Source organism: Canis lupus, chromosome 24, assembly GCF_011100685.1.
Source record: "Canis lupus familiaris isolate Mischka breed German Shepherd chromosome 24, alternate assembly UU_Cfam_GSD_1.0, whole genome shotgun sequence".
NCBI lineage: Eukaryota > Metazoa > Chordata > Mammalia > Carnivora > Canidae > Canis > Canis lupus.
Window position 1 is genome coordinate 21501237 of NC_049245.1, and position 24161 is coordinate 21525397.

The 24161-nt window shown below is 46.0% G+C and overlaps 1 pseudogene; it reads left to right on the forward strand.

Annotated features, from left to right (window-relative positions):
- Positions 1 to 567: 567 nt before the first annotated feature.
- On the forward strand, positions 568 to 14188 carry LOC119865596 (annotated as a pseudogene).
- The last annotated feature ends 9973 nt before the right edge of the window (positions 14189 to 24161 follow it).

The following is a 24161-nucleotide window of genomic DNA, read 5'->3' on the forward strand; positions in this document are numbered from 1 at the left end:
CCACAGAGGGGAAGTGAGCATCCCAGAGTCACCCAGCTAGTAAGAGTGAGGACCAGACCCCAGGGCCCAGCCTCCTCTGTGCAGGAAGGAGGAGGTAGTGAGGAATCCAGCCTGGCTGGGGCTGTGGGGCTAGGGCTGGGACTTAGGGGTCAGGTCAGGAGTTTCCAGCTGAAGGGGAAAGGGGTGTCACTACTTTGAGAGGAGAACAAGAATGGTTTGGAAATCATGTCCCTAATGCCTGACACCCCCGCCCCCAACCAGCTGCCTGCCCCAATGCCTCAGCCACCAGGAACACAGTGCCAAAGAAGACCAGAGCTTGAGCAGATGAGCCATATCCTCTGTTTTCCAGCCCCCAATCTTGCCAGGAGGGCACTGATGGGATTTATTTCCCCATCCTAACTCCAGCTTGGGGAAGGGAGGAGGAGAAGGAGGGTCTTCCCCCACCCCAAGCTGTCTCTGGCCTGCGGTTGTGGGGGAGGGGCTATAGTTGTGGAAAGTTGGCAGAGGCAGCCGGCAGCAGCCGGAGAGTGGAAAAAATGATATCAAACCCGGAAAAATGCAGGCCGGATGGAGGGCCTGAGTCGGCCCTGGGAGGTGAGAGGGAGGGAGGGGGCCCCACAGGCTGAGAAAGGAAGGGGGGCCAGGGAGAGAGCACAGGAGCTAGTTTTGAGAAAACTGCAGGTAATCGCTGTCATTTCTTCCTTTCTTCAGCCACAAATATTTACTGAGGGCCTACTAAGTGCAGAGCACAGTGCCAGGCTCTGGAGAGATATGGGGCTGAAGATCAGGGTGGTCATGGAAGGCCCTGAGGATAACCCAATACATTCCTCTCAATCCACAGATGGGAAGACTGAGAACGAGGGGGAGAGAGGGCGAGGGGGGGCTTACCCCAGGCCTCTCAGAGTGTGGAACAAGTCCTTGAGACCAGGACTGGGGATGGGAGAGGAGGAAAGAAAGAAGGAAAGAGTGCAGACAAGAGTCAGGGGGAAGGAAGAGTATGCAGCCAGCATGGCAGGATAACTCAGTGGTTGAGGTAGGTCATGAGTTCTGTGTTCAGTCCTCCATCTGTTTCTTAGCTCCCCCAACTATAAGATAAAATTTGTGGCAATTCCCTCCTTCAGGGTTGATGTGAGCATTAAATGACTTAAGATGTTGGGTACCTGGGTGACTCAGTCGGTTAGGCAAATGCCTTCAGCTCAGGCCATAATCCCAGGGTCCTGAGATTGAGCCCCGAATCAGGCTCCCTCCCTGCTTAGTGGGGAGTCTGCTTCTCCCTCTCCCTCTGCCCCTCCCCGCCCACTTGTGCTCTCACTGTCTCTCAAATAAAATCTTTAAAAAAATAAATAAATGACTTAAGATGTGTAAAGTATTAAAACATTTCCTGCATCTAAGAAGATTAACTACATGTTGGTTTCTACTTGCATATCTTAAGACCTTGGGGGAACCAGGGTTTGTTAAGAGTAGACTATTCGGGCAGCCCTGGTGGCTCAGTGGTTTAGTGCTGCCTTCAGCCCACTTGATCCTGAAGACCCAGGATCAAGTCCAATGTCGGGCTTCCTGCATGGAGCCTGCTCCCTCTGCCTGTCTCTGCCTCTCTCTGTGTGACTCTCATGAACAAATAAATAAAAATCTTTAAAAAAAAAAAAGAGTAGACTATTCTGGGACTGTAAAGACTTGCTTGGAAGTCTTTGCCCTGCTATGACACTGGAGGACTTTAGGAGAGTCTCTTCCCCTCTTGGGCCTCGGTTTCCCGTCTGTAAAATAATTTGAACTTGTGTCATATATTCATGGACTCACCCATTTACTGTCTATCTCCCCCACAGGAATTAAAGCTCTATGAGGGTTAGGGCCCTCCATGCTGCTCTCTCCCCAGCACCTACAACAGTGCTTGGCTCATAATAAACAGGTGATGGGTAAATACCTGTTGAATGGATTGATGAACTGATCTGTAAAATGGCCCTTCTCATCTTGACCTCCCTGATTCTAGGAGTCTGTGAATAAGGCATAGCTGAGAAAACATGTGACAAAACCACAATACTCCTCCCAGGGACATGGCCCATTATAGTTTAGAAAGTTCCTTTCTCGGATTAAAGGGGAAAGGAGAGGAAATGAGTGGGAAATATCAGACAGAACATGGGAGACCTAATTCTGGGAAACAAACAAGGGGTAGTGGAAGGGGAGGTGGGCGGGGGGTTGGGGTGACTGGGTGATGGGCACTGAGGGGGGCACTTGACGGGATGAGCACTGTTATACTATATGTTGGCAAATTGAACTCCAACAAAAATATATACGAAAAATAAATAAAATAAAATAAAATAAAAATAAATAGAAAGTTCCTTTCTCATCCATTAAAAAAAAAATCTGTTTTAGCTTTTTCTATGTGCTAGACCCCATAGTACAGGCTTGGTACATATGTTCTCATTTAACTATCACCACGCCCATCTACTTAATAAGTGCCATTTAACAGATGAGCAAATTAATAGATTGAGGCTAAGAAAACCCAAGAAATTTGTCCAAGAAAGGATAGCAGGGTTTGCACTCAGCCCACGCAGGAACTGCTTTCTTCATTGTACAGTTGGGGAAACTGAGGCCCAGAGAAAGAAGATGAATTGGCCAAAGGCGTGTGGTAATAGCAAGCAATTACATCACTCCATGTATCAGGTGCTGTTCTAAGTGCTTTCAATATATTCAGTCCTCAAAACTGGTCATATTATCACCATGCCAGTTTTCAGTTGGAGAGCTGTAACACAGAAAAGCCCAGTACCCTGTCAAGTTTGTACAGCTAACAAATAGCGGGGTCAAGATTCAAACCAGGGACATCTAGTCCTGTGGTTTGTTAAGGGCTTGCCGACATTACACCATCTGTCAGTGCAGCAAGTCCGGAGCGGGCTGGTATAGAAGAGGAGGTGTCTTTGACCAGCACCCTGCTGCCTGGACTGGGGGCAGGGCAGAAACAAAAGCACACTGAGAGTATCCTCAGCTGCCAGCTGGGACTTTCCACCTTGAAGGGAGAGTACTGTTTTGGAAAAAATGATAAAGCTCTGGAAAGACGAATGTCTCCCAAGGGGCCCCAAGTCTCTTCAGAGTCCCTCCTTCTCCTCGCAGTGGGAGAGGGCCACAAACTGTGTCGGCCTGATCCAGATGAGATGAAGGCCACCTGGAACCCGACACACCCCAGCCAGGCTGCTTGAATACTGAGGATCACTGGCCTTGGATGGAAAGTTCCAGTTTCTCAGCCAAGGGCACGAAGCTTCCACTCAGGGACCCCCCGCCAAGTAATCAGGTTCAGGCTGACACTGCTTATCCTTGGATGGTGGCAAATTCCCATCTCCTAGGGGCACCCCAAACCTCCCTCTATTCAGCCAACTTGGACATGGTGTGCTCTGAAGAAGGTTAAGGAGGGTAAAGAACGTCCCAGCTGGCTGCTTTATAAAGACTAAGCTAAGGATCCTTCAGTGCTGCCACAACCATGTGGCTTTAGGTGAGTCAAAGTATACACAGTGAAGGCCTTAGGGTAGAATTCTCTACTTGACTGTCTCTGTCTCAAGAATTATTTGACTATTATAGTTCAACAGCTTGAAAAAAATATACAAGTTCCGTTTCAATTTCAGCAGTGTTCCCTTCTGCTCTGATCGGGGTTCAGTTAAAAATAATACTAATGATGGGATGGGAGCTCTGGGTTCAGCAACGTGTGCAATTTTTCCCAGCTCCATCTGGTTCAAGTTCAAGGCAAGGATAGGTCGTTGTTTTGGTTACCATGCTGCCTAACAAACCACCCCAAAGCTTAGTGGCATAAAAACAATCATTGTATTATGCTTCTACATTTTGTGAGTCAGGAATTTCGGCAAGGCAGAGTGGGTACAGTTCCTCTCTGGGGTCTCAGCTGGAAAACTTGAAAACTGGAGTGACTGGAATCACCTCACAAGTCTGGAGGTTGATGCTGGCAGTGAGCTGGGATCTCACCTCCACATGCCCCCTCTGAGGGGCCTGGCCTCTTTACTTCCTGTTGTTACTGTAACAAATCAACACAAATGTAGCAGATTAACACTGCACAAATCTATTATCTTACAGTTCTGTACAGTAGAGGTCCAACATTGGTCTCACTGGGCTAAAATTAAGGGGTCGGGGGACACCTGGGTGGTTCAGTGGTTGGGCATCTGCCTTTGGCTCAGGTCGTGATCCTGGGGGCCTGGGATCTAGTCCCACATCGGGCTCCTTCACAGAGAGCCTGTTTCTCCCTCTGCCTATGTCTCTGCCGCTCTCTGTGTGTCTCTTATAAATAAATAAAATTTTTTAAAAAGTATAAAATAAAAAATAAAATAAAATCAAGGTGTCATCAGGGCTGCATTCTTTTCTAGAGGCTCCAGAGGAGACTCTGTTTCTTTGCCTTTCCCAGCTTCTAGAGGCCTACACTTTCCTTGGCTCATGATCCCTCCCTCCATCATCAATGGCAACAACGTCAGGCCAAGTCCATCTCTTGCTTCCATCTCTCTGGTTCTTTCTCCCTCCTCTGCCTCCCTCCCCACCCTTGTGATTACATTCAGCCCACCCAGATAATCCAGGATAACTTTCCCGGTTTAAAGTCAGCAGATTAGCAAACAATTCCATCTGCGACCTTACCAGGATAACTTTCCTATTTTAAAGTCAGCATATTAGCAAACAATTCCATCTGTGACTTTAATTCCCTTTTACCCTGTAACATCACATATTCACAGTTTCCAGGGATTAGGACATGGACATTTGGGGGAACTGGTTTTCTGTTCATCACAGAAGGATAGAATGGAAGATATGGCAAGGTGGTGGCTGGATCTCCACTCTCCCCCAACACACACACACACACACACACACACACACACACACACTCAGTCTTGTTGTAATGAAGAAATAGAGAAAATCCTAAATCGAAGGGCTTCCCTCCTGGTGGGGTGTTAGGGGCAGTAGAACACTCTTCCTAGCATCTAGCCTTGCCTCCCTTCCTCGGGTTCACACTTCTCTCCAGGAGGACCAGCTTCTTCAGACCTCTACTGGGCAAATCTCCATCCACCTTTCAGAGGACCTTATTCCTTAGCCACAGATGGAGGTCTTGCCTCAGAATTACGGCTCTATCCCAGCAATGTATCTTCCTAAGACCCCATGTGACACAGCAGGGGGGTCAAGGGTGCTCTTAGCTCTTCTAGTCTTATAGAAGAACCTAGAGAACAACCCACTACAAACCCAGCCTTCTGCAAAATCTGTCCACCTATGTGAATGAGGATAGATGCCTTGCACATGACTGATTGCCTAGAAGGCAGCTGTTGAATCTTTTGTACATACATATGCACGCGTGCATTAACTCTAAACCCCAAATCCAGGGGTGACTAACACAAATGCTCACAGAGTCAGATGGGTAAATCAGTGAAGTTGACTGGTGAAGCAGACATTAGGGCACACCAAGGTGTGCGGCCAACTGGAAGCACCAGCCTTAGGTAAAGGGAGAGAGAGAGATCAAAGCTGCCAATTACTACTGTTTGGAAATGAACCCTGCATTGCCCAATATTTCGGTTCTTCCAAGAAATCCAACAAGCCAGATATTGATGTGAAGTATACCAATTCTTAAATACTAATTGCTAATCTTAATTTTTAAAAACACTGGACAGGAGAAGCCAAATATGTCCACCAACCAAATTCTGACCAGAGGCTGACAGTTTGTAACCTCTGGTCTAAACCCAAATAGTGATAGAGAAATGTGCTCTCAGCCATTCCCCCATCTGCAAGGTCAACCCTCAAACCATGAAGCTAGTACTTAATTATAAAGAACAACTTGTTCCTTTTTTTCAACTCCTCCCCCTGGCCTCCTTTTCAAGAGTGCCTCTTCAAGCCTATTAGGATACCAAAGGTGCCCAAAGCCAAGTAGTATATATTTTTAAGTTGAACTTTGAATTACAAAAATAATATATTTTAATTATAAGAGCAAATCAAAACAATAGAAAATATATGGTAAAAAGTAAAGAGGCATTTATCTACTAAGCTGCCCTCAGCCACACATGATAGAAATCCTTATAAGGATATTTTCTAACAAGATGTTCAGAGACCTTAAAAATGCCAGCACACTGGGTCTGCATCTCCATAATTCTCTTGGCATTTCCTTCGTGGTTGCAATATGGCTGCAATAACTCCAAGCATCACATCTTCACACCAGTATCCCAAGCAAGAATGGAAAGGAAAAGGTCAGAAAGAGGGTTTCTTGGAGTGCCTGGGTGGCTCAGTGGGTTAAGCATCTGCCTTTAGCTCTGGTCATGATCCCAGGATCCTGGGATCCAGCCCCATGTCCGTCTCCCTGCTCAGTGAGGAGTCTGCTTCTCACTCTCCCTCTGCTCCTCCCCCTTCTTGTGCTCTCTGTCCCTGTCTCTCTCTCTCTCTCAAATAAACGAAATATTAAAAAAAAAAGTTTCTTTTTATTGAAGAGTAAATCATTCTCCCAGCAATCTCCCTTCATATCTCATATTTCAGTAGCCAAACTGAGGGCCACCATTGCTATAGGTGGAGCTGAGAAAGCAATTATGTGGCAGAAGAAAGAGGTTGCCAAAGCTGGCTTGGGCCAGTCATGATTCATCCCTTTGCTGCCCTAACAAGATGGCTTTTGTGAGCAAAGGAGAAATGGGGAAGGTTGTTGAAGGGGCAACTTTAGGATTTGCCACAGAACTCCTTTCTCTCCTAGTACCACTCCTCTCTCCCGGGGGTTTCCTACCATAAGCAGTTTAGGGTGGATCCTTGCAGATTTTTCAGCATATATATATAATATATAAAATATATATAATATATATCATAATATTTATATATATAAATATATGTGTGTATATTTATATATAAAATATATGTATAAAATATATATTAATATATGTATATTTATATATGTATATATATAAAACTATAGGCTATAACATATATATAATACATGTTACAGGAGGCATTTGGCTATTTTTCTTTTCTTCCACACTATCAGAGCTATGATTTTGCCTGGCTGTTCTCTTTTCAATGGGATCAAAAATAAATCCCAATTGCTCTAAACCAGGGATTGGTTTAAAGATGAACCAACAACCCAGCTATAACCAAGAAGACGTGAAGGAAGTTTCATTGGAAGGTTCTAGAAAAAAAGTTTATTTGCTTAAAAAAAGAGCTGGAAAATAAACAAACAGAGCTGCAGCAGGAAGAGACCATCCTTTTCCTTCTATTAGTCATTGAGGTATATGAATGTGATACCTGGAAATGTAGCCACATTTCGCAGTTGCAACAGGATCTAATTGGAGGATGGCAAGCTACAAAAATGGGAAGTACCCAAATCTTTGATGATGAAGTCAAGTCACTGAATTACCCATCACTGCATTAAGCTGCTCCATCTCTGGACTTATTGATATGTAAGATAATATATCTTCAGTGCTAAAGCAAATTATTTTGGAGATTTCTGTCTGAAAGTCAAAATCATCCATTTGATATACATATATAGGTTTGTTTGCTCTTTTTCACATAAATGGAATCATATGGGTTAGCACTGAGTTCATTTGCAAGGAATGAAACCTAAAATAGCAGTGATGGAAATAAGAAATATATATCTCAAAAAAAAAAAAAGAAATATATTTCTCCTTCATGTAAAGAAGTCCAGAAGCAAAAAAAGAGTCCAGAAGCAGCCAGCCTAAGGCTGGCCTGGCATTCCACAGGGCAGGGACATTGACTCCTTCTATCTTATGGTTCCACCATCCTCAGTACAGTATGCTTCTCAAGCTCTAACAGTCACATCCACAATCCAGCCAGCAGGAAGTAGGAGGGAGCCAAAAAATGAGGGTGGCCACATGACTTCTGATTATCTCCCATTGGCCAGTGCTTAGTCACATTGCCACATTTGATTGCAAAGGAGTCCAAGAAATGTACTTTACCCTGACTAGTCATGTGTCAGCTCAAGATCAGGGATTCTCTGTTTAAAGAAGGGGAGAATGGACATTGAGAGGCAACTAGCAATCTCTGCCATATGTACATATTGGATATAATTTGATTTTTCCATTCAATGTGCCCTGGCTTTCTATCAATGTCAGTACATATAAATTTACCTTGCAATTTTGAGGTTTATTTTATTCTACTTTTTCTAGCTTCTTTTTTTAAGATTTTATTTATTTATTTGATGGAGGAAGAGCACAAGCAGGGGAGCAGCAGAGGGAGAGGGAGAAGCAGACTCTCCGCTGAGCAGGGAGCCCAATGAAGAGCTCCCAGGACCCTGGGATCACCACCTGAGCCAAAGGCAGATGCTTAACCGATTGAGCCATCCAGACACCCCCTTTTTCGAGCTTCTTATGATAGGAAATTATATTATTTACTTGTTAACTTTCTTCTTTTCTAATATGAGCATTTAAAGCTATTTTAGGGGGCACCTGGGAGGCTCAGTGGTTGAGTGTCTGCCTTTGGCTCAGGTTGTGATCCCCGGCTCCTGGGATCCTGTGTCCCGCATCGGGCTCCCCACAGGGAGCCTGCTTCTCCCTCTGAGTATGTCTCTGCCTCTCTCTGTGTGTCTCTCATGAATAAATAAATCTTTTTAAAAAGCTATTTTAGGAAAAAACTATATAACTTATACAAAGCTATAAATTTCCCTCTGTGCACTGCTCTAGATGCAGCCCAGAGATTTTGTGTGTTGTGTTTCCACGATCATTCAGTTCCAAATATTTTCTAATTTTCCCTGTGATTTCTTCTCCCATAGGCTATTCAAAAGAATGTTGTTTAATTTCCAAATATTTAGGGGGGGGGCTATACATATCTCCTAGATCATTAATTTCTAATTTAATTTGATTGCAAATCTGAGACTTGGTTTATAGTTCAGCATCTGATCTATCATGATCCATGTTCCATTGTGCACTTGAAAATAATATTCATTCTGGGACTCCTGGGTGGCTTGGTGGTTGAGCGTCTGCCTTTGGCTCAGAGCATGATCCCGGTATCTGGGATCGAGTGCCACATTGGGCCCCTTGTGGGGAGCCTGCTTCTCCCTCTGCCTGTGTGTCTGCCTGTCTCTCTGTGTTTCTCATGAATAAATAAAATCTTAAAAAAAAAGAAAATATTCATTCTGCCATTACTGGGTATAGTATTCTAAAATGTCAACTGGGTTCAGGTGATTACCAATGCTGTTCTAGTGTTCCACGTGCTTAGTGATTTTATCCCTAATGTTTCACCAATTGCTGAGAAAGTCACGTTGAAATCTCTGATTATAATCGTGTTGTAACTATTCTGCTTTTGGTGATCTGTCTGTTTTGTTTTTACCTTGTTCTTTTTCATGGGTATAAAATATTCCACAATATGGATGCACATATTCTATTCTTTGAAGGACATTTTATTACCGTAAATGTTTTGCCCTTATAAGTAGTGAGGCAGTGAATATTTTTGGACCAAAAGGAGAAATGCAAGATTATTAGGTCAAAGAACATGCACATTTTACATTTTGTCGGACACTGCCAAATGGCCCTCCAAAAGGACTACTTTTGTTTATATTCAGACCAATAGTGTCCAATTCCCTACACCATGACCCACATTAGATATTACTAGTTTCTTTCTTATTTGACATTTTCTTGGGCACAGGATGAGGGAATGTTGGAAATGAAGATGCCTCTTTGCTTACTTGGCATTTCCCTGATTGTAACAAAGTTAAGTAATATTGCTCTCAATGACCATACCCCTTAGCTTCCCAGAACCCCAGTGAAGCTTTGAAATTACAGCTTGTAAGGGTTGGATTAAAATCTCAGCCAAAGCTAGCCAAAGCTATTCTGCTCTTCATTATCTGCCTGAAACATAGGGGTTTTCTTTCTTTCAGTTACCAGAGCCTTGGTTAGAATAGGAGACCTAGGGACACCTGGGTGACTCAGTGGTTGAGGGGTCTCTGCCTTGAGCTAAGGTCGTGATCCCAGTGTTCTGGGATTGAGTCTCACATCGGACTGCTTCTCCCTCTGCCTATGTTTCTGCCTCTCTTTGTGTGTCTCTCATAAATAAAATCTTTAAAAAAAATTTTTTTAAGAATAGGAGATCTGTAATCAGCCAGATCTGAGTTTGAATCCCACTGGCTCAGCCATTTGACATCTGTGACCCTAGACATGTTACTTAGCTTCTCTGAACCTTTGGACCCTCAGTGTTACAAAGGGGATGGCAAGCACTTTGCACAGGTGTTGTATAGATTAGAAACCGGGTATGTAAAGCACCTAACACAGCATCTGGCACCAACTAGGCTCTAATAATAATTAATAAAAAATAGGTATCCATTGAGCACTTGCCATTTGCAGAGAGCTGAGCTAAACCCTTTTCTCAGCTTATTTCACAACAGTAAGACACAATATCTTTTACAGATCGGGAAAACTTGAGGTTTTAAGATGAGTATCTTTTCTGAAGTTACCCAGTTATTAACCAGCTGAGCTAAGGATTAAATCAAGAATGTCTGACTCCTGGAGCACTTGCCTAACTCAATTGGTAAAGCATGCAACTCTTGCTCCCAGGGTTGTGAGTTTGAGCCCCATGGTGGGTGTAGAGATTACTTAAAAATAAAATCTTAAAAAAAAAAAAAAAGTCTGACTCCCAGGCCTGCTTCCCAGGGTAGCAAACTCATTTTATAGATTAAGAAACTGAGGCCCATGGGGACCCTTGGGTGGCTCAGCAGTTTAGTGCCTGCATTTGGCCCAGGGCGTGTCCTGGGGTCCCGGGATCAAGTCCACATCAGGCTCCCTGCATAGAGCCTGCTTCTCCCTCTGCCTGTGTCTCTGCCTCTCTCTTTCTGTGTCTCTCATGAATAAATAAAATCTTAAAAAAAAAAAAAAGAAAGAAAAAGAAACTGAGGCCCAGGAAGATAAAATTGTATACAACATTAAGTGGTCAGGGGGATGCCTGGGTGGCTCAGCAGTTGGGCATCTGCCTCAGGTTGTGATCCCAGAGTCCTGGGATCAAGTCTCACATCAGGCTCCCTCTGAGGAGCCTGCTTCTCCCTGTGCCTATGTCTTTGCCTCTCTCTCTGTCTCTCATGAATAAACAAATAAAATCTTAAAAAAAAAAAAAAAAGAAAAGAAAAAGAAAACAACTAAGTGGTCAAGGAGCAGCAACCAGTTGACCAAGTATTTCCCCTCCTTCTGGGTCCTGGTGACCAGCTGGAGGAGAGGGTGGAGAGAATGGAGGCAGGGACAGCTCCCCAGCAGAGGAGTCAAGAGCATGGAAAATGTCTCTTTCAGCCAATTTTCCTGAGGAACCCTGGCTGAGGCTCAGGGCTGGGAATAGAAAGTGTGCAGGGAGGAGGCAGCAGCCACGTCCCTCCGTCCATCCGGAGAAGCTGTTTGCAAAGTCCTGCTGAGAGAGACGAGTGGGCTGGGGGTGCGTGGAGAGGAACAGATCCGGGAGGCCAAGTCTCTGGCATCTGCCCAGGGCCTGGTCTCCTGGGAGAGGAGGAGCAGGCGTCCCCCAGCTCTCTGCTTCCTCCTTGGCCTCGCCTGCTGTGCCAGCTCCTGCTGTGCCCTCCCCACTCATCTGGGCATCAGCCATCCTGGAGTTGAGACATTGGCACATCTGACTCTCCAGGGATTGTGCACAACCTAGTCAGAAGGTGCGGTGACCAGGAAGAAGGATCCATCTTACTCTCAGACGAGGGCCAGGGCTAAAGAGCTTCCTCAGCGGCCTGATCTCTATGACATCAGTGTGCTTTCTCTGCTCAGGAAATCTCCCTTCACTACTCACAGTGCTTGTAACTCCACCATTATAGATACAGCAGAGGCTCATGTTCAGACAGTGTGTCAAGATATGGCCACACCAGTTGTCAAAATATTTAGAGATTTGACTACTTATTGTTAATAACCCCTGTCCTGGGGCACCTGGGTGGCTCAGTCGGTTAAGCATCTGCCTTTGGCTCAGGTCATGATCCCAGGGTGCTGGTATCGAGCCCTGCGTCTGACTCTCTGCTCGGCATGGAGTCTGCTTCTCTCTCGGCCTCTGCCTACCTCTCTACTTACCTGTGTGCTCTCTCTCTGTCAAATATATAAAATCTTTAAAAAATAATAATAATAACCCTTGTCCTGGGTGCCTCCACGTACCCCTTAAGCAAACTGGCCACTCTGGACCCTCCTCTGAGGCTACTTAGCCCTCCCGGCTTCTAGCTGCCATGGCAGGGCAGTCCAGGCCTGTGTGGATAGGTCGGTGAGTGATGGTCATAACGGTTGTTAATACTTTTCATATCATTCCTGGAAACAACACTTCGGCTTAAAACGTCTCTTATTTAAAGGCAGATAGAAAATGAGTGAAAACATCAGTGACGGTGACAAAACATGAGAGACTCCTAACTCTGGGAAACAAACAAGGGGTGGTGGAAGGGGAGGAGGGCGGGGGGTGGGGGTGACTGGGTGACGGGCACTGAGGGGGGCACTTGGCGGGATGAGCACTGGGTGTTATGCTATATGTTGGCAAATCGAACTCCAATAAAAAAATAAAATAAAAATAAAAGATATGGGGATCCCTGGGTGGCGCAGCGGTTTGGCGCCTGCCTTTGGCCCAGGGCGCGATCCTGGAGACCCGGGATCGAGTCCCACATCGGGCTCCCGGTGCATGGAGCCTGCTTCTCCCTCTGCCTGTGTCTCTGCCTCTCTCTCTCTCTCTCTGTGACTATCATAAATAAATAAATAAATAAATAAATAATAAATAAATAAAATAGACTGAACCAAAAAGAATGACAAACATTAAAAAATAATAATAATAAAAAAAAATAAATAAATAAAAGATATATTTCTAGAAATACAAAAAAAAAAAAAGGCAGATTGCGGTTCGCCTGCGCCGGGCCCGGAGCTGCCGCGGACCGAGTGCCCTTCCCGCCCGGCCGCCCGCCTGCCGCCCGCCGCCGCCACGCCCTTCTCCAGCAGCCACGACAACACGTTGAAGCTCTGCCGGGGACGAGTTCCCCGACCTCGGCGGCCACGACAACCACACGGCCAAGGTGCTGACCCCCGAGCTGCACGCGGAGCTGCGCGCCCAGAGCACCGAGCAGCTTCACGCTGCACGGCGTCACCCGGACCCGCGTGGACAACCCGGGCCACCCCTACATCATGACCCTGGGCCGAGCGGCCGGCGACGAGGAGTCACATGACGTATTCAAGGAGCTCTTTGACCCCATCCTCGAGGACCTGCAAGGGCGGCTACAAGCCCAGCGATGGGCACAAGCCCGACCTCAACCCCGACAACCTGCAGGGCGGCGACAACCTGGACCCCCACTATGTGCTGAGCTCGCGGGTGCGCACGGGTCACAGCATCCACGCCTTCTGCCTCCCCCCGCACTGCAGCCGTGACCATCGAGCAGCTCGCCGTGGAAGCTCCGTCGAGCCTGGACGGCGACCTGGCCGGCCGGTGGTACGCACTCAAGAGCATGACCCAGGCGGAGCAGCAGCAGCTCATCCACGACCACTTCCTCTTCGATAAGCCCGTGTCGCCCCTGCTCCTGGCCGGAAGCCCGCGGCATCTGGCACAATGACAATAAGACCTTCCTGGTGTGGATCAACGAGGAAGACCACCTGCGGGTCATCTCCGTGCAGAAAGGGGGCAACATGAAGGCGGTGTTCACTCGGTTCTGCAACAGCCTCACCCAGATTGAAACACTCTTCAAGTCAAATAATTACGAATTCATGTGGAACCCTCACCTGGGCTACTTCCTCACCTGTCCATCCAACCTGGGCACAGGCCTGCGGGCAGGTGTGCACATCAAGCTGCCCCACCTGGGCAAGCATGAGAAGTTCCCAGAGGTGCTCAAGCAGCTGCGGCTCCAGAAACAAGGCACTGGTGGTGTGGACACAGCTGCTGTGGGTGGCATCTTTGATTTCTCCAAGGCAGACCACCTGGGCTTCTCAGAGGTGGAGCTGGTACAGATGGTGGTGGATGGTATGAAGCTGCTCATTGAGATGGAGCAGTGGCTGGAGCAGGGCCAGGCCTTTGATAACCTTGTGCCTGCCCAGAAGTGAGGCCCCAGCCTGCATCTGCCACCACCACCAACCCCGCTGCTTCCTAACTTATTGCCCGGGCAGTGCCCGCCATGCACCCCTCTGATGTTCGCCACATGGCAGCTGAGCCCTTAGCCTCGCTGTAGAGACTTCTGTTGCCCTTGGTAGAGTTTATTTTTGTGATGGCTAAGATGTTGCTGATGCTGAAATAAACTAGGGTTTCGACCTGAAATAAATTAAATAAAAAATAAAATAATAAAATAATAAATAAATAAAATAAAATAAAGGCAGATTGATAGGAATGTAGAGTGAGAAAGACCTTGGGGATCTTCTTCAATTTCCAGATGTGGAAAAAAGCCCAGAGAAAAGCAAAGACTTACCCAAGGTTACACAGCCTGTCAGTATAAGAAAGCACTACAGTGCAGGTCCCTGCTCCTGACAAAACCCTTGGGTGTCAACCTCTCTAGCCCCACAAACACTGAATTTTAGAGGAGATGGTCTTCCAGGTGATGTCCAGGTGACAGACCGGGAGGAACCTGTCTCGAGGCATAACTGATAGCCAGTCAATTGGCTCTTGGACCTTGTAATCATAGTCATGGCAACAGTGTCCTTGGTCACTATCTCCACAGCGATAGTTGTCACAGCAACCACCACCTGGGGCCCCAACTTCCTGACACCAAGAGCCTTAAGATAAACCAGAAGTAAGTCTGTTCCACAGCACTGACCCAGATCAGAGCTCTGAGTAGGAAAGAGACTTAGCCAACATCACACAGCAAGTCGATGAGGAAGCCAAGCATCCTGAGTCCCCAGGCCAAGGCTCTCACAGATGCCCCGCCCTTTGACTGACACCCCCACCCCTGACCCATTTTTCTGCCTGCCTCGGTGCTTCCCACATTCCTGCAGCCCTCGAGGACTCAGGATCTCCTTCCCACGGCATCTCACCCTTGGCTGCCTGTCAGCCAGATCATCCTCCTGGGAACAGGCTGACGTGAGCTTAGTGTAGGACTCATCGCAGGGGTTTTCATCATTAGTTGGGGCTCCCTAGAGACCAAAACGCCTTCAACACCCTTTGCCCACCCCCTCAAAAGAAGTGATCTCCAATGACAGAATTTCAGGCACTATTAAAATTGAGGGGCTCTTTTTGGGCATTCAGGCCCTGTTCCCTGTATAACGCCAGAGTTGCTACCCCACTGTGGAAAGGGCTCTGGCCTGGGAGGCCCAGCTGGGATTCTAGCACAGCTCTGAATCTGATTCCCCGCTGTGCTTTTACCAAGTCCCTTCCTCTCTCTGGGACTCTATATTCCCCCCCAGAGAGATGGGCACAAGGATACTATTCTTCTGGCCTCCTTCAGCACACCACCATCATAACGCAGCTGGAGACCAGGTGCAATCCAGTGTTTTAGTATTACCAGAGAATGATGTGGCTTAAAAACCTGGCCTTCCTTCCTCATTTCTCCCTTCCTGAAGAATGTAATCTTAGGATTGGAAAGATGGTTTCAGTACAGGGAAGAGTTTGAGCCAAAGCATGAAGGCTGAGAGAATCTAGGGACCTAAGAGTCACTAGTATGTTGAAGTGTAGGTATAATGCTGGGGGCGAAGAGAGAATAGGCTAGAAGAAAAGCCAAATGTGGTTAAACACCACCAATGACCAGTTCTAGGATGAGGACATTGCCTCAAGGACTTCCTAAGACAGTCTCCAGCCTGGGTCCAACCCATGCACTTCTGCTATTGTGGGACATAGCTGTATTGGATGAGGGACAGCCTGGAGGCCAATGAGAACACACCAGGAATCAGTCCCTCATCTATTAATTCATGAGTACTTATTAGGTGCACCAGGCTGTGTGACCCTGGGCAAATCATTTAGCCTTTCTGTACCTCAGATTCCTCACATGTAAATGAGGACAATGAAGATGCTGACCCATAGGGTGGCATGAGGATCAAATGGGTTAGTTACTAAATATAAAGGTCAAGCACACTGCATGGGAAGTAAGTACCCCATGAATGCAGATTATAATTACCAAGACAATGATTGAGCATCTACCACATGCCTGGTCCTCTCTAGACAGTAGATGTGCAGGGTAAAAAGTTGTGAACACTGTAGACAATTCTGCCATCCAGGGGCTCACAGTCTAACACAAGGGATAAACCAAAAAAGAAAACTGCATAAAAGCAAAAATAATTTTTTTTAAATTACAGATGTTGCATCAGATCTCAATCTTAACCCCCAAATTTAGGCATGCAAGAAGTACTCATTTTTTTTTATTTTCTCAGAAAGCAAATTAATTTCAGGAAGTCTGGCTGGCTCAGTCGAAGAGTATGTGACTCTTGATCTTGAGGTCTTGAGTTTGAGCCCCACATCTCGGGTAGAGATTACCTTTAAAAAAAAAAAAAAAAAGGAAAAAGGGGCAGATGGATGACTCAGTGGTTGAGCATCTCCCTTGAGCTCAGGTGGTGATCCCGGGATCCTGGGATCGAGTTCTGCATCAGGCTCCCTACAGGAAGCCTGCTTCTCCCTCTGCCTATGTCTCTGCCTCTCTCTGTGTGTGTCTCTCATGAATAAATAATTAAAACCTTAAAAAATAAATAAATAAATAAACAAAAAAACAAATTAATTCCTATCTTTATTGCCCTTGTCCTTCTATACTAGAGAGAAATTCAGTCTCTGCCCTCACTGAAAACTATTCCCCACCAAGAGAAAAGAAGGGAAGCCCGGGGCCTCTCCCTGGCACTGGACCACTCTGGCTGCTGTGCCCAAGCCCTGTACAAGCCCCAAAGTCCAGCAGCTCCTGCTTCTAAGCCTGGGGCCTCGAAGTCTTGCTGGAGGCTGGGATCACCAGGCCTGGATCCATCCCCCATAGAGTCTGACTGCCTCTTTTGGGGGCAGTGTCAAGAAGGGGACAAGAGGATCCCCTGATCCCAGACTCCATTGGCCTTCCTTCCCTCAGTGTTCCTAGGGTTCCTTTGCATCTCCCATTGCTCTTTCCCTCAGAAGAACTGAGCTCTCTCTACAACAAGAATTTGCAAACTCAACAACAAAATAAGTGTGAAGCTTGCTAACCAGAGAACTCATGCCCTACCTAGAGGGGGCAACATAGCTTAGCCCACAAACTGCCATCAGGCAGTGTGATCTAATGGTTAGGAGCCCACATTCTAGAGCTTTGCTGCCTAGGTTCAATACTGGTGCTGCTGCTCACTATCTGTGAGCTCCTAGGCAAGCTACTTAGCCACTCTATGCCAGCTCCTTTAGCCACAGAAAGAAATACCACTTGTACCTACCTGTACAACAGCCTCACGGGAGGAAGCACTTGGAACCATGCCTGACATCAGTAGGTAGTCAATAAATATTAGTGCCCATGACATGAAAACACAAACCTGAGATTGCTGGAGCCTCTAACGGTTCAAGAGAGTCCAAATATCCAAAGTTTTGTTTTGAAATCACTCTGCTTTTTAGCTTTGGCAACAGAGTGAAAACAGTTGTTGAATGTGTGAACGTAAAGGGTATACAAAACACATCTGTGAGCAGGACTGGAACTAGGAAGCTGGCACCTTCCACATCTGTTCTGCCAAGTTTAAATGTATAGAAAATGGGGGACGCCTGGGTGGCTCGGTGGCTGAGTGCCTTTGGCTCAAGTGGTGATCTCGGGGTCCTGGGATCAAGTCCTACATCAGGCTCCCCACAGGGAGCCTGCTTCTCCCTCTGCCTATGTCTCTGACTTTCTCTCTGTGTCTCTCATGAATAAATAAATAAAACCTTTAAAAAAAAAAAAAAAGTAGAGAAAATGGAAGCCAAAAAGGAAAGAGTCTTGGAGACAGCTTCAGCTTTGAACTCTATGACCAAACCTTCCCTAGGCAAGAAATACAAAAAGGAGAGGAGAAAATAGAGACAAAAACCACAAATTGATTTCTCAAATTATCCTAGTACATAGCACATTGCCCACTGAGAGTTATGTGCTATGAGGATTATTTTTTCTTTTAAGACGCTGAGATAAAAAATTTAAGGTAATATTAAAGCTAAGACTCATGCAAAAGAGCTAAAAAATCCAGGCGAGACGTGTGCCTGGGTGGCTCAGTCAGTTGAGCCTCTGCCTTGGGCTGAGGTCATGATTCCAGAGTCCCGAGATTGAGCCCCGCATTGGGCTCCCTGCTCGTCAGGGAGCCTGCTTCTCCCTCTCCCTCTGCCTGCAGCTCTGCCTGTTTGTGCTCTCTCTGTCAAATAAATAAATATTTTTTTTAATTTAAAAAAGAAGAAAAAAGGTATTGAAATATCCTGGAAGAGATGATGTGGCCTGGATTGTCCAGCAGCCTTGGATATGGACAGCCCCCAGATTTCTGTGTCTGGTTTGGCCTCAAAGTCAAAGGCTGTATTTAAGCCTCAGAGCAGACCTACTGCTTTTCTAGAAGCCAGGTAACAGCTTTTCCATAGCCAGTGTCCTGAGGACCATCTTGGATATACTGGTGCCACCCAAGCTTTGTCTGTTAATTGGCCTAGGCTGCCCTCTGCTGACAGAAGGGGACATTAGCACAAGGGAGTAGCTGCCTCCCAAACACCACCAGATTGAAAGAGAAAGATAGAGGACATCTGTCCCCCCAAAATCTTCTCTGTCTTGGTTAATGTCATCTTTGTCATCCAGTAGCTCAGTTCAGAGGTGCAGGACTCAGTTTCTCCTCCTTCTTTACACCCCATCACGGAGTGTTGTTGATTCTATTTTTTTTTAATATTTTATTTATTCATGAGAGACACAGAGAGAGGCAGAGACACAGGCAGAGGGAGAAGCAGGCTCCATGCAGGGAGCCCGATGTGGGACTCGATCCTGGGACTCCGGGACCATGCCCTGGGCCGAAGGCAGCCACTCAACCGCAGAGCCACCGAGGGATCCCTGATTCTATTTTCTAAATAAAATCCCAATTCAGAAATTTCCTGAGTATATCTTTTATTTTAAGATTTTATTTATTTGAGAGAGAGAGAGTGAGTGAGCGAGAGAGAGAAGAGGCAGAGGGAGAAGCAGACTCTCCGCTGAGACCCAGGGCTTGATCCTAGGACCCTGAGATCATGACCTGAGCCAAAAGCAGATGCTTAACCCACTGAGCCACCTAGGAGCCCTTCCTGAGTATGTCTTAATCATACCCACTTGTTTCTATCTCCACCAGCCCAGCCTAGCCAAAGCCACTAGCATCTCTTCTTTTACCATCACTACTTTTAATTTGTTCTGGCCAATCCCTTTCCCACTCAGCAGCCAGAGCTCTCATGATATCCTCGATTCTAAATTTACTTCTCCTCAATTTGTAGTCCCTCACTCCATGCAGTGTTGAGCCAAACAGGGTAATCCCTGAAAGACATAATGCGCCACCTCTGGGAACAGTCCCCTTTTTCCACATGGTGTCTCAGACTCTTGCCATTCTGCTGGTTCCTCTCCTTCCTCCATCCTCCCCTTCATTTTTGCTTATCTCTTTCTCTCCCTCCTGTTCATTTCTAACGCAAAGCAGATTTGCCATTTCTGTTTCCTCAGCACTTGCCAGCCAGAGCTCTTAAGGTCTCACATTCAGCTCATGCAGATTGTCAAATTATCTTCCCATATTAAACATATACACCTTTCTCTCCCTAGGAAAAACACCCATGCCAAGACAATGACACTTCCACCATGAGTGCATTGTGCATCCTGTGGCTCTTAACATTTCATCATTCCAACACCCTCTGGCTTGGTCTGTGATTACAGAAATCCTCACTGACCCCTGACTCAGACCGTGTAATGGAACTCTCACCCACCCCAGAGGCCTTTTGGACATCATGACCACACTGAACCAAGAGGGTTTTTGAACCCAGGAGCCTCCGGGTTTCAGAGGCAAATCATTACATGTTAAGTCAGTTCATGGGGTACCATTTGTAGCACAGAGGTTTGCTGTGAAAGAGAATAAATACAGCATGCAGAGATAAGCAGAGAGAGAATCTGGCAGCATAGATGACCCAGTTGCTGGGGGTAACTGAGGCCCAGCTCTGTCCCTGCCTATCCTGTCCAGTTGTCCAGTGGTTCAGTTATTTACACCTTCCTTGGAATTCAAGAGCCAAACATTCCCATCTTTCCCTAAAAGTGCTTCCGGCTGAGTTTCAGTCCTCGCAAACCAAAGAATCCGAATCTGACTCACTGTCAGAAGGGCACTTGTCACTCCTTTTGCAGATCCAGCCTCCATCCGCAGCCCCACAAAGAACAAACGGAACTCTGAAAGGACCGTTTTTTCTTCAAGTCTTCAAAGATCTTGTATTTTTTTTTCTTTTGTAAGTAGGCTCCATGCCTAACGTGGGGCTTGAACTCATGATCCAGAGACCAAGAGTCATAGACTCCAGTGACTGAGGCAGCCAGGTGCCCAATGTATTTTCTTTTTTTTTTTTTTAAGATTTTATTTATTTATTCATGAGAGACAGAGAGAGAGAGAGAGAGAGAGAGAGAGAGAGAGAGAGAGGCAGAGACACAAGCAGGCTCCATGCAGGGAGTCCAATGTAGGACTCGATCCTGGGACTCCAGGATCACGCCCTGGGCCGAAGGCAGCGCTAAACTGCTGAGCCACTCAGGCATCCCATATTTTCTGAATCTCAGAAGCAGAGGGATGAGTTCATCATATTCATTCCTTCATGACAGACTATCTTCACCATTTTCTGGCAAAGCTCCTGTTTTGTTTTATTTATGTAAATTTTGTTGTTGTTGTTGTTGTTGTTGTAGTTTAAAGTTTATGAATTTTTAGTAATCTCTGCACCCCATGTGGGGCTCCAGCTCATGCCCCCCTGAGATCAAGGGTCGCATTCTCTTCCAACTGAGCCAGCCAGGTGCCCCTGTTGTTATTGTTTTATTTTTATGTTTTAAAATTTTATTTATTTATTCATGAGAGAGACAGAGAGGCAGAGACATAGGCAGAGGGGGGAGCAGGCTCCATGCAGGGAGCCCAATGTGGGACTTGATCCCAGGATTCCAGGATCACTCTCTGGGCCGAAGGCTTATCGCTTAACCGCTGAACCACCCAGGAGTCCCTTGTTGTTATTGTTTTAATCCCCAATTCCCACTCTCATTGGAATCCCTCTATTGGGAACCATTCAAATGTGCTTGATGTATACTCTTTAATAATAATATTCTAAAATATTCTTGTTAGATTTTCAATGTTCTTATGTGATATGTACTTTTAATTTATGCAAATCATATCATACATTTCTTAATGCTCATCTCCACATTTTTAAAAAAGATTTTATTTACTTATTTGAGAGAGAGGGAGAGGGAGAGAGCACAAGTAGTGGGAGGGGCAGAGGGAGAAGCAGACTCCCCCTTGGGCAGGAAATGGAAGTGGGGCTCGATCCCAGACCCTGAGATCATGACCTGAGCCAAAGTAACTTAACCCCTGAGCCATCCAGGTGCTCCTCAGCTCCACATTTTAAAGATCTATACATGTTGTTAAAGATTAGGGAGATTATAAGGAAGGCATTTGGTACCCTACCCAGATCCCCTTCAGGAGACATAGTGGCCGAACCCCTAGCTGTTGGGGGTGTTGACTGAGAGCCATTCACCATGACCACCTTCTCTGGAGAATTGCCCTTGGTCAAACAGGAGCCAACTAGCCAGGGTATCTCTCCCCTGACTCCTAGCTGTGGCCAATGACTAACAGGTACACGGTACAAGAGGCCTGGGCTCAAAGCAAGAACAATACTGTGGTGAAGTCTGTGCCCCAGAGCTCTCTTTTCAGGTCACAGTGAAAGGAGTCTCTGGCCAAGACCTCCTTTTCACTTAGCCTTTTATCTCCTGCATTCCCTCATACCCTTCCTCCTCCTAAGAACATTCCTCCTTGGAATCACTTAAACAAGAATCCTCACCTCAGGCTCTGCTTCTACTTGACCCATGAAAGTGACCATACATTATCCTCCCAACTGGTACCCTTTTGAGAGTGCAAGGGATTCTATCACTAATGAGGCCAGTGCAGGGCACTTGGGTGGCTCAGTCGATTAAGCATCTGCCTTCATGATCCCAGGGTCGTAGGATTGAGCCCCACATAGAGCCCCACAACAGGCTCCCTGCTCAGTGGGGAGCCTGCTTCTCCTTCTCCCTCTGCTGCTCCCCCTGCTTGTGCTCTCTCACTCTCTCTCTCTCTGTCAAATAAATAAATAAAATCCTTTAAATAATAATAATAATAAAAGGGCATATAGCATGATTGTTCTCCCCAAACCAGGAGGCAACATCACCCTTGCTTAGTGTGCTCTCAGATTGTGCTTCTTGTTGCTGCCCAGCATCTCACGTATATACATCCAGCATATTTTGTCAATCCTTTCCCCAGTGACACATGCCTAGGTTTGCTTTAACCTCCTGCTACCAAGAAAAATAACAAACACTGCTGGAAATCCTTCGATCTGTCCCCTAATAGACCTGAGCAAGAATTACTCTAGGATTGTGGAGCTGAAAATAATTCACATGAGCACTTTGGGCCTCCAAAAAGATTTTTCCAAATGAGGATTTCAGCCTTAAGGCAAGAAGGTGCAGAGGCACCAAAGTGTTTCTCTCTGTTTCTTTTATCTTAGTAAGCCCCCTGGGATACTTATGCCAGCTCCATCCTGCTAGAAATACAGGGGTTCCTTGGGATTCCCTGACTTTGGAACCCAACACAGAGCTGATGTTCAACTCAAGCTCTGAGGGATTATAGGGTGAGAAAGTAAAGGCTAGGTTGAGAGAACAATATATTCACTCATCCATATATAAACATTTATTGAGCACATATATGTGAAGACCCTGTGGTCTTGGCAGATAATAGGAATGACAAACATTTATACAGTTTTACTGCTTTCTGGCCCATTCTCTCAGAAGATCAAGAACATGGGACTACCTGGGCCCTGGGTTGGGCCCACGAATAAAGAGCTTCTCCTACACCAGCGTTTCTCAGACTACCTGTGCATGTGGATCGGCTGGAGATCCAGTAAGATCTGGGGTGGAGCTGAGATTCTGCATTTCTTCTAGGTTCCCAGGTGATGCTGATGGGGCTAACCTGGGCACCACACCTTCATTAGGAAGGTCCTACAACCACAATACAATCACACCCAAACAATCTATATTCAAATTTCCTCATTCATCTGAAAATTTTCTTTACAGCCTACTTAAAAATGTTGTGACCCAGGATCCAATCACGGATGGTATTTTATACTTCTCTCCTTTCATCTGCAACAATCCCCATGGAGTTTTTTTTACATGGTACTGACATTTTCAAAGAGGCCAGGCTAGTTCACTTGTAGAATATTCCACAGTCTGTATTTTTCTGACTTTTTCTGATGTTCCTTCATGAGTAGATGTGGGTCAAGCATGTTTGACAAGAAGGCCACACAGATGATGTATCATGTGCATCATAGCACATCTGGTCATTTTATCCCATCGCATCCCATTTTGTCACTCCATCATAAAGGAAACTTTTTCCTTTTGTAATTAATAGGTAAGCTGTAGGGTAATGCTCTAAGACTGTATGGATAGCCTGTTCCTCAAACCTTACAATAGTTTCGGCATCCATTCATGATCTTTGCTTGTTATTTTTAGAAATAATTAAACATTTAATATTATGCGTAAATGCATAATATTATGCTAGTATGTGTGTAAGTATATATGAGAAAAAGTTGGAAAATCTGAAATCCGGGGGCACCTGGGTGACTCAGTGGTTGGGTGTCTGCCTTCGGCTCAGGTCGTGATCCTGAGGTCCTGGGATTGAGTCCCACATCGGGCTCCCCACAGGGAGCCTGCTTCTCCCTCTGCCAATGTCTCTGTCTCTTTCTGTGTCTCTCATAAATAAATAAATAATCTGAAAAAAATCTGAAATCCATCCACAGTGACTGAGTATGAGTGAACAGGAGAGTGGGGCTACATCCTTCTCTAAAACAAATATTTGGTAATTTATCCCAGACACTAAACAAGCTACATTCTTGACCTCAGTTCAGATATCCTCTGGGAAAGTAACCCCGTAAAGGAGGCTTCGGCAGATAAAGCCTCAGGGCACCCACCTACAGACTGCTTCATCCCTGTTTTCAGACAAAATCCAGACAGGTCTGCTCCAAACCAGAAATCCAACCCTCCAGAAGCCTTGACAGGATCTTTCTGAGCTTGGTCACCCCCTTAGTTCCCTGGGTCATATTCACAATCTCCGACTCTGGAGTGTAAAGAGAGATGGCCAGATCTGCCCTAGACAAACTAAATC